The sequence below is a fragment of the Myiozetetes cayanensis genome, unplaced genomic scaffold (assembly GCF_022539395.1).
Source record: "Myiozetetes cayanensis isolate MyiCay16 unplaced genomic scaffold, myiCay2020 scf5-8, whole genome shotgun sequence".
In the NCBI taxonomy this organism is placed as follows: Eukaryota; Metazoa; Chordata; class Aves; order Passeriformes; family Tyrannidae; genus Myiozetetes; species Myiozetetes cayanensis.
The window spans coordinates 24,550,266-24,559,226 of NW_026087742.1; positions in this window are offsets into that span (position 1 = coordinate 24,550,266).

The window sequence follows — 8,961 nt, forward strand, 5'->3', positions numbered from 1 at the left end:
CTACATAGGAGCACTTCTCAGGTCTAAAACAAGCCTCCCCTATGAGTCTGGCCATCCACATTCCTGGAGCTGCATGTCTGCTTCAAAAGATCTGATATGCTGTGAGTGTTGACCTCTGCCATACCCTGGGGGTACCCATCACCTGCAGCCTGAAATGCCCCAGAGTTCAAAGCACATTTCAGCTAAGCACCTTGAAGTGCTGTACAAACAGCCATTAATCCTCAAACCATTCGTAGGAGTCAGGCTGTAATTATTTGGCTCACCATTTATCTCTGGAACTCACTGTGCCCGTTCCCCCCCGGCCTGCGGATGAAAGAAGGTAAAACAATACCTACCATTTCATAACAAATTGCAAATTAAATCGACTGCAGCTCAGCCTTTAAGGGAAATGCTACCTTTTCCATAATCACCTCCTGCAGGCAAGTGCAACAGCTACACTTTAACAGTTAGGTAAACTTTGACAAAAATATGTAAGTGACAAGCTCCAAGTGAGACAGTCAACAAGTGGTAGAAGATTTTCAAGAGCAGAAATAAGGAATCCTACCTCTTGGTTCCTTGATTTATCAACTGAATTGTCTCTGCTCCACCCCTCGCCACCTTTAAAGATAATCGTCAAAGGAAAAGAAATGTCACTTATGCCCTCTATGTGCCTTTGTAATAGACTAAGGAGCCTGTAGGATTTCAATGGAAAAAGAGTAAGCGTTTTTCCACTTGTTTTCTTACATTAGAAATGCAGGTCTTCAGGAGCCTAAAAGTCTCCAGTCTGTCTAGATCGTGACAAAACCAGGACCAAACAAAGACAAGAGGGCAAGAACGGGGTGGAGGAGAGGAGAGGGGAGGGGAGATTGAGCCAAACTCACAACGTGCTGTTTGCAAGCAACAACTGCATAAACACACTAACAAAATGACGCACAAAATATCAGTAAGAAATTACGTGCTGTTCAAGAGCTGATTTTCCCCCAGCTCCAGCCAGGGTGTGAGAATCCACAGAGGTCAAACTCTGAGTACCACAGGAGATATGCACAGGAAGAAGAAAAGAAAAATGATCCTCATACCTTTTTCTTCCTCTCAAACAGAAGCCAATAAGTGACATGAGATTTGAAATAAGACAGACCCAACCTACAGGAATGGGTAGAACTAGGCAACAAAAGCAGAGAAATGGCTGTCCTTTCTGCGCCTCCTGTGTTGGCCAGATTCATGCAGAGGAATCCCTGGAGATGCTGAAGGGAAGGAGCATGGGGAGGGGTGGAGTAAACCAACAAAACAAAAGGCAGTTACAAAGTGAAGCGGAGGTGAAGAAAGCAGCAGAAGGACAGGGCTGTAGCAAATGTCAGCACACAGGGGAAACGATCACACTTCAATCCAAAAAGCAGAAAGGTCACTCAGTCACTTTCTAGCTGACAAAATTGTCCCTTCTCTGCCCTCTTCCTACAGCTCCCTCTCCTACCTGCTCCAGGAAGGCAGCAGGACCCCTGCTTTAGTCTGAGACCAGAAGGCAGTAAAGAAAAATTTCAGTAATTTCCAGCTGTACCTTTTTAAACTAATTCTGTGGTTGGGAGGTTTAATTACAGCTAGACTGCAATATGCAGGCTTTGCACTGTTTTAATAGCCTGGGATCAAAACCTGTATGATGAGAAGGTGGAGGGAAGGGTGGAGAGAAGGGGGAGGGGGGGTGAGAGGGGGGAACAGGGGATCAGTGTGGCATTGCAGCTGTATTGAAAGATGTGTAATCCAACAGGTCATGTCTAGATGAGGCTGAGGGGTACACAAACCATGTTTGCATAAGGGCATTTGGTTGCAAGTCGCTGGATACTTCAAGGGCTAAAATCCAATTCAGTAAGCAAAAGCCTTTCCTCAGGAAATCTGTTTTCCTAATTCTTAGGAGGTAGCTCCTTCAGAAATCTCCAAGCACCAAGCTTGGAGAGTAATTAATAATCTGTTCAAATTAATTATTTTAAAGATTAAATAATGATCTATTAAAATTACCTCCCACCTGTCAAACTGTCTGCCAGTAATGCTTCATTGCCATACCTGGGTGTCCTGAAACCCAGGAGATGTCCAAGAACCGTTTGCGGTAACCAAGCGCAAATCTTGCGGCAACCCCTTCCCTGTATCAGGAAGCAGGTAAATACATTCACTGCCCAGCTCACAGCCCCCTGAGGCTTTGCCTGAACTTTCCAGGCCGAACTGGTGCCTTGAGGTTGCCTTGAGCTATCAACGACACCATTCCTCCGTAAAAGGGAGCTGGAAGGGACTGCGAGGAGCTTTGTCAGATTCCACAGCAGCCAAGCAATTGCTATCCTAGAGCGGTGCCTGCTGGCCAGTCGTATCACAAGCACTTGGAAATATTTCCACAGGCATCGAAGTTCCAGTCAAGTTCAGGAAAACATTTCTAGAGAAAAGCTGCGTGTCCAGCTCTGCCATGTTTCTGCCAGGGAGCTGTCATCCAAATTCCCACCCACTGCAAACAAGCTGTCCTAATTTAGTGAATCAGTCTAGTATTTATTTCTATCCGTTCTCCAGCTTCATGCTGTTTCTCATCTTTCTTTACTCTTTGATGTTCTGTGATTTTTAAGCCAGTCTCAAGGTAATAGATGACTTTATTACTTTCATATAACTGATGCTGTCTCAATAATGCAATTCCCTGTGAAAGTTAAGCTTCTTTACTGTGTACTCCTATCAAGATCCTTAACATGTCTAATGTTGAATGCTAAGAACATAAGGCACCTCAAATCACTTAAGAGCTTTTAGAAAAGTCGGACATTTTTCATACCTTTGACATACAGAATCATGCTCAAAATTCCAACAATGCTGCTATTGTGCAGGCTGGGTGAAATGGCTGCTAAAAGCACTGTTCTTTTACTGTCCTTATGATGTGCTAGAGAAAGAAATGATGCTATGGGTGAAACAGTTCTCATCACAGAGGCAGTGTCTTGCATGCTCACAAAATGATGAATACAAAAAAGATTAAATTGCAAAGAAATTATCTTCAGAGATATGATGTAGCACTCTTAGGCCATCGCCACAGATGTGTAACAAAGTATTATATTGGAATTCATCATCAGCCTGAGGGTCTGGAGACAACTTAGATATGAACAATAGAAAACAGGTAGTGTATCTTGTATACCTGAATTTACAGAGTGGAAGAAAATAGAGTTCTATCAGAAGTTAGGAATTATGTCCCCTCAAGCCCACAGCTTTTCAAGGTAACAACACACACTTATCTATATACAAACACATACACACAGCCCTGCTTCTAAGGGAGGAGTTTAAAATTACTAAGACTGGTAATGACAAAGGGTTGCATCAATTGTTATGAGTCTTCCAGGGGCTGAAACAGTAGAGCAAACTCTCTTTTGGACCCATATTTTCTCACTGACTGAAGGTGGTGCCATGTGTTAGGCAGCCTGAGATAGAGATTTCCCATTATTCACATGTTTTTGGTATTTTGCCACACTTGAACTGTAAGGTTGAAATTTTACATCCTCAGCATAAACAAGGCAGATGTAGGTGGGAGGTGGGCAGGCAGACGGAAACAACGATAAGGTTCTTAAAATGCCTTTCTGAAGAACTGAATGTTATCCGTAAAGCTGTTTGAGCTCCCCCATGCTGTACATAAACCAAAACATTCAGTTGAATATGTATTTAAGGTAGACAGCAGCCAAATGTTCTGTGTTGAACCAGCAGCCACATAGATTTTAAGCATGCTACAGCTTCAGCAGATGAGAGGATCCCTCTCGCCACATCCACTCCAGCACAACTCAGTGGAGACTGCTACATCTGGGGAAAATGGACCCCCAAACAGTTCACAGCCCAGCACAGGGACTATTCTCCTGGCAAATATTGTAGTAACTTAAGCCATTTCTACTCCAAAAGCTCCTGCACACTAAGAGGCTAACAATCTCTTTGTTCAATATACTTCCCTGCCCTGTACGAGCAGTGTGTGATACAGAGATGTGCACACACATTCATACACACAGAACATAAACATTTGCGCACACACAAAGAACATGATTTCCAGATATCATTGGCCTTCATCTAACAAGTCAAAGCACCATCTCGTACTGCTCATTTATAAGTAGCTTTTCTCTTCAATGCACTGTTTCTAGCAGAAGGGGAGAACAAGAGCACAGGGAACCCTGTTTTCTGTGCTGTCTAAACACTCCTAGTTTCCCCCGAACAGAAGTCATGCATGGAATGTCATACCAAGCAGCTTGTGCATTCCCTGTTCCTCCATGTGTGCAATGAAAGATTTTGCTAGTAGCTTGTAGCTGCAACTGAAGGTGAACAGAGTTCTACCTTAGCCTTATGAAGGCCCCAAGACTACACAAACATGCAGGAAAGCCAAGGCTTGGTCATGAATACTCCCTAATCAGTGAACACATCTGGCAGACTTGGCCATAACCTCACTGTGCACCAGTTTGCCCGTCAGTAAAAAGGGGATAGTACCACTGTCTGCCTTAGACAGAAAATTTGTTTGGGAAATGGCCAGATGCTATGGTGTGGGCATTATAACATCTGAAAGAAAGTGAATTACTTTAAAGTACATCTCAGGTTATACTCAAAAGAGAACACCAGGGGGTTACACAAAGTTAATGCAAAAAAAATAAAAATGTTGAAGCAGGAACTATTTACCACCAATTTCACAATCTGCTGGAAAGTCTATTTTCAGAATGGGGGAATAAGGGAAGACAGTGCAGAAAGGATTGAATTCAACAATCTCTAATCTTTCAGTGTTTTATTTTGCTGCTACAAAGAACTTATGCCATAATTTATTTGGTTTCAGAAAGAAAGAATTGAAAAATAACCAGATGATAAATAACTATTAATATGGAGCATATCACTAGTGATTACAGTGTTTCAGTTCACCATTTATGTTACAGCTGTGATAGTATACTGATTATAAGCAGCATATTAAATGAGTTCTGGTTAATATACAGCAGAGTTGACCAGAGGACTTTCTCATTAACCAGTGCTGTTGAGCAAAACTTGTGATTCAGAGCCATGATGGAGCCTAAGAACAGTAGTCAGGTTGGCATTTCATGCACTGATTTATTTGGGGATCATATAACAGTGGTCCCAAATTAGGTATTATTTTCCATGACCTTCTTACCTGCTAGGTTGGCTACAGGAACCAACCAGGTCCACAACACTGGAAGCCAGTGAAATGTTTCTCAGGATGCTGGCACGCTTCAGAGTGGATGTAATTTATCAGCTGTGAAAGGACCTTGAGCAATAAAGCGCTGCATGGAACCTGCTTAACTCCTCAGTGGCAAAATTGTGGTGCCCTGGTAAAGATTTTCTTTTCCTGCTCTTGAGGAGCAAAGGAAAAGCAGTGGAAACGGGAAATAGAAGGGTCCTCAGAACCCAGAACACAAGCACAGAACACCATCAGTTTATGTGTAAAGGGAAATGTGATCCACAGCATCTTTTTACAGGTTACAAGTGTCCCACCCCCATGGGCTGGCCCTCAGCCATGAAAGCCTTCAACCTCAGTCCCACTGCCACTTCCTTATAGTTTTCTTATTAAAGCCAAGTATTGGCCCATCCTGCCTGCTGCCTTTGCATTACCCTAAATCATAATGAGATCATTTCCCCCAGAGGTCCAGACTCCTCTTTCCCATGTCCCAAAGATAAGATAAAATGTCGCATGTCTTAGTCAGTTTCTAATTTCTTTAGGAAAAAAAAATATTGGCCCTTGAAAGTATCTACAACAAACCACTCCACAGTGCAAGCCACTCCCACACTCCCTAAATGCCCTTTGTCTGAGTAATCGGGCAGCAACATGCCTCCCACAGCTCTTAATGCAAAAAATGCAAAACAGCTAATCCATAGGTGATTCATCTCTGAATCAATGGCCTTCCTTGGAAAAGTTCCCACTCCACACAGCAGAAAGAACTTGGGAGTAATTCCCTACACTGCTGGATCTAAGTCCTGCCCCAGCAGAGCAATGCCACCCGGACACACAGAGTTTCAGGCTTCCATTCAGGCATCTAAAGCTCCTTGCCTCTTTTAAATATTGTCTCCCTGAGACAGTCCTCCAGCTTACACAACAGACACCACCATCACCAAGGACTTCTTTTTTATTAGTTTAGTTAAATGAGTTATTTAGTTTAGCTTTACATTCACTTAAAACTCAGAACTTGCAACTGGAAGTGAAACCTCTGAAAATGTATTTCTCAACCAGACCTAGCAGGGAAATGCTGATACCAATGGAAAGGCACGGCTCCTCTGTTGCCAGGACTACAAGACACAACCTACTGCATAAGGCAAGCATTTCAAAACATCATTCTGGTATTGATTTATCCTTGTAGCCCTAAAATAGTCTGTTTTACAGTACTCTGCGCACAATTTCAAGACCTTCTTTGCACTTATCCACCTACCATTCATCACTCAGTTCCCCTCCATTCTGCCTTCCTGGTCCAACTCTACACTCTCTTTCCCCCCTATTCCCCAGGAACCAAACAAGTATCCAAAATGCATACTCAAAGCATCCTGATTCTCCCCAGTGAAGAGGAATGGTAACCAAACACAACTGGACATGACAGAAGAGGAAAACACATTCTAAATGGGAAAGAAACTTGTGATTTATAAGGTTAGGAATTATTTTTTCTAGGTAGAGAGGCACAGTTGCTAGAAAAAATTGACAAGTTTTGGGATCATAGGCGTACCCTCAGTTACCCAACAGAAGCAGCAGCTGCATTATACTCAAGTTTTGACCCAAGTTTTATACTTGGGTCATGTAAAACTTGACAGAGTAGAAACCTGGATGCATCTTCGGGCACAGGATACACTGATTTCTCTCATGGCTGCACTAGTTAAGCCACAGTGGTCAACACAGCACCCTACAGTCAAGTCCACCCACCATCTTTTAAGGAGGAAAGTTCTCTTGAGGTCAACTCTATAGCAAAGTTCCTCCAAATTTTGTTCAGGTGCTCGTCAGGGTCCATAGAAATGTTTCATGTCCTCGTCACTATACCACAGTTCAAACTGCACCCAGAGGTAGCCAAGCAAACAAGTTCACCTCCTCCATGCTGCTTTGGGTGTCAGTAAATTACCTGCTACTGCTTGAAGAGCGTTGCAAACTTAGGTTGCAGCAGCATGGCACATAGGGTGTGCATCAACTTCCTGCAGTCTGCCAGGTGTAATCAACCCCTGGTTTTAAGGTACAGCTACATCTGCTCAAAAGGCAACATACTGCATGTTGGTGTTCCTGCTGTCCCCAGCTTTTTGCTCCTGGAAGCCAGTCCTCACAACTCTGCTGGTGTAGCTCCATATGAAGTTAGCTCTTGGGCACTGATGAAGGCTGTTTCAAACCACAGGACTGCTTTCACACTATAATCTGTCAGAGATCGTTCCCAACAGTTGCACAGCCAGTGATCAAGTGTGAAAGGTGCAACTTTTCAGCTAGCACTGCTAAATTGAGAACAGAGTGCTTGCAAACAACTAAAAGCTAGCCTGAGCATGGCAGCACAACACAAAGCAGCCTGCACGACTGTGGCTTGAATTTGATGCCTAAAATCCATACAATCATTTCTACAGTACAATGGAGCTCTGATCTCACTTATTCTGGGATTAATTAACATCTCCTGCAGGCACTAATTTTGTAGGTTAAAGCTAGCATAGAGAAAAGAGATTCAGGACCAAGGAATTAATCAGGATGTGTCTTATGAGCACAAGCACTCAGCAATAGCTTCTACTCCCTGTGAGTTTATCCTAGTGGCAAAAATGAGGTCTCCACATCAGCATGTGCTGGGACTCAGGGATGCCAGGGGACAGGCTCACTTCCTGGAATACAGTCAGCATTTCCTGGATTCAAGTTGTACACAGGCCAGAAATAACTCTTTGCATCTTGAGTGAGTTTCTGCTATTGAAAATGGCCTATTTTTGCATTTGCTGCAAGATAAGATTGGACACAAGCTTTTCACAGGGAAAAAAAGTTTATTCTGCTTCAGTTATTTATTGTTCAGGAGACATTTGAAGAGAGGAACATGGGGAATGGCACTGCAAATGCAATCACAAAAAACAACAGGAAGTCAGGTCAATTTACTCTCCCAAATGTCTGCCTACACATCCCTATAGGAAAAAAACCCCAAATCTACCCCTCATAAAAACCAAAGAAACAAAAATAACAGTAAAAAAACCCTTCACTGTTGCTTTGAAACCTGCAAAGTCTACAGTTCTACCAGAAATTTCTCATGTACAGCAGACACTGCAAAGTGAACGGGTGCAAGCAGTCAGTGAGAAACTGTAGAGCCTGTAGTTCTTGCTCTTATGTCAGCCTGCCATAAAAGTGGGGTTTTCTACTCTGATAAAGCTCCAATATTCCATGAACTATACTGAAGACTTCCAGCAGCTGTGCATAATTAACCACAACTGCTTACTATTTTTGAAGGCCATTGCTTTTTGCTTTGGAAACAATGTCAGTGGTATCAAGTGTCAAGGAATTTTCAAAACCACACTCTACGTGAGACTTTTGCTTGCTGTTTAACATTAAATTACACATGATGAATGGAGAGACCATTAAATGAATGAGTATAGTTTCTGGGAGGAAATTTCAGACAGTTCCTCCAGATAATCATTTTTTACCATTATTTCTCACAGTAATAACAGAAAACAAGCCTTTGTCTAAACAGGAAAACAAGCTACAGATTTACTCTTACCACAACACACATGACAAAGGACATCTTTGTGTGGATACTTGTTAAAAAGTTACTAAGAAGAAGACAGCATTATCCTCATAAATTCATTGGTGGAGCAATGGAGGACAGTTGGTTTAGGAACAGGGACTTCAAAATTATCTTAACCTGAACTGATGGTTTTTTATATATAAATATTTTTGGGATCAGATTTCTAAGGTTAAATAAAAAGTGCATGCATATATCACAAAAAGATATAACGTTTTTTACATCGTATTTTTAAAATAAATTACAAATAAATATTTACAGTAGAGGTAAGGTA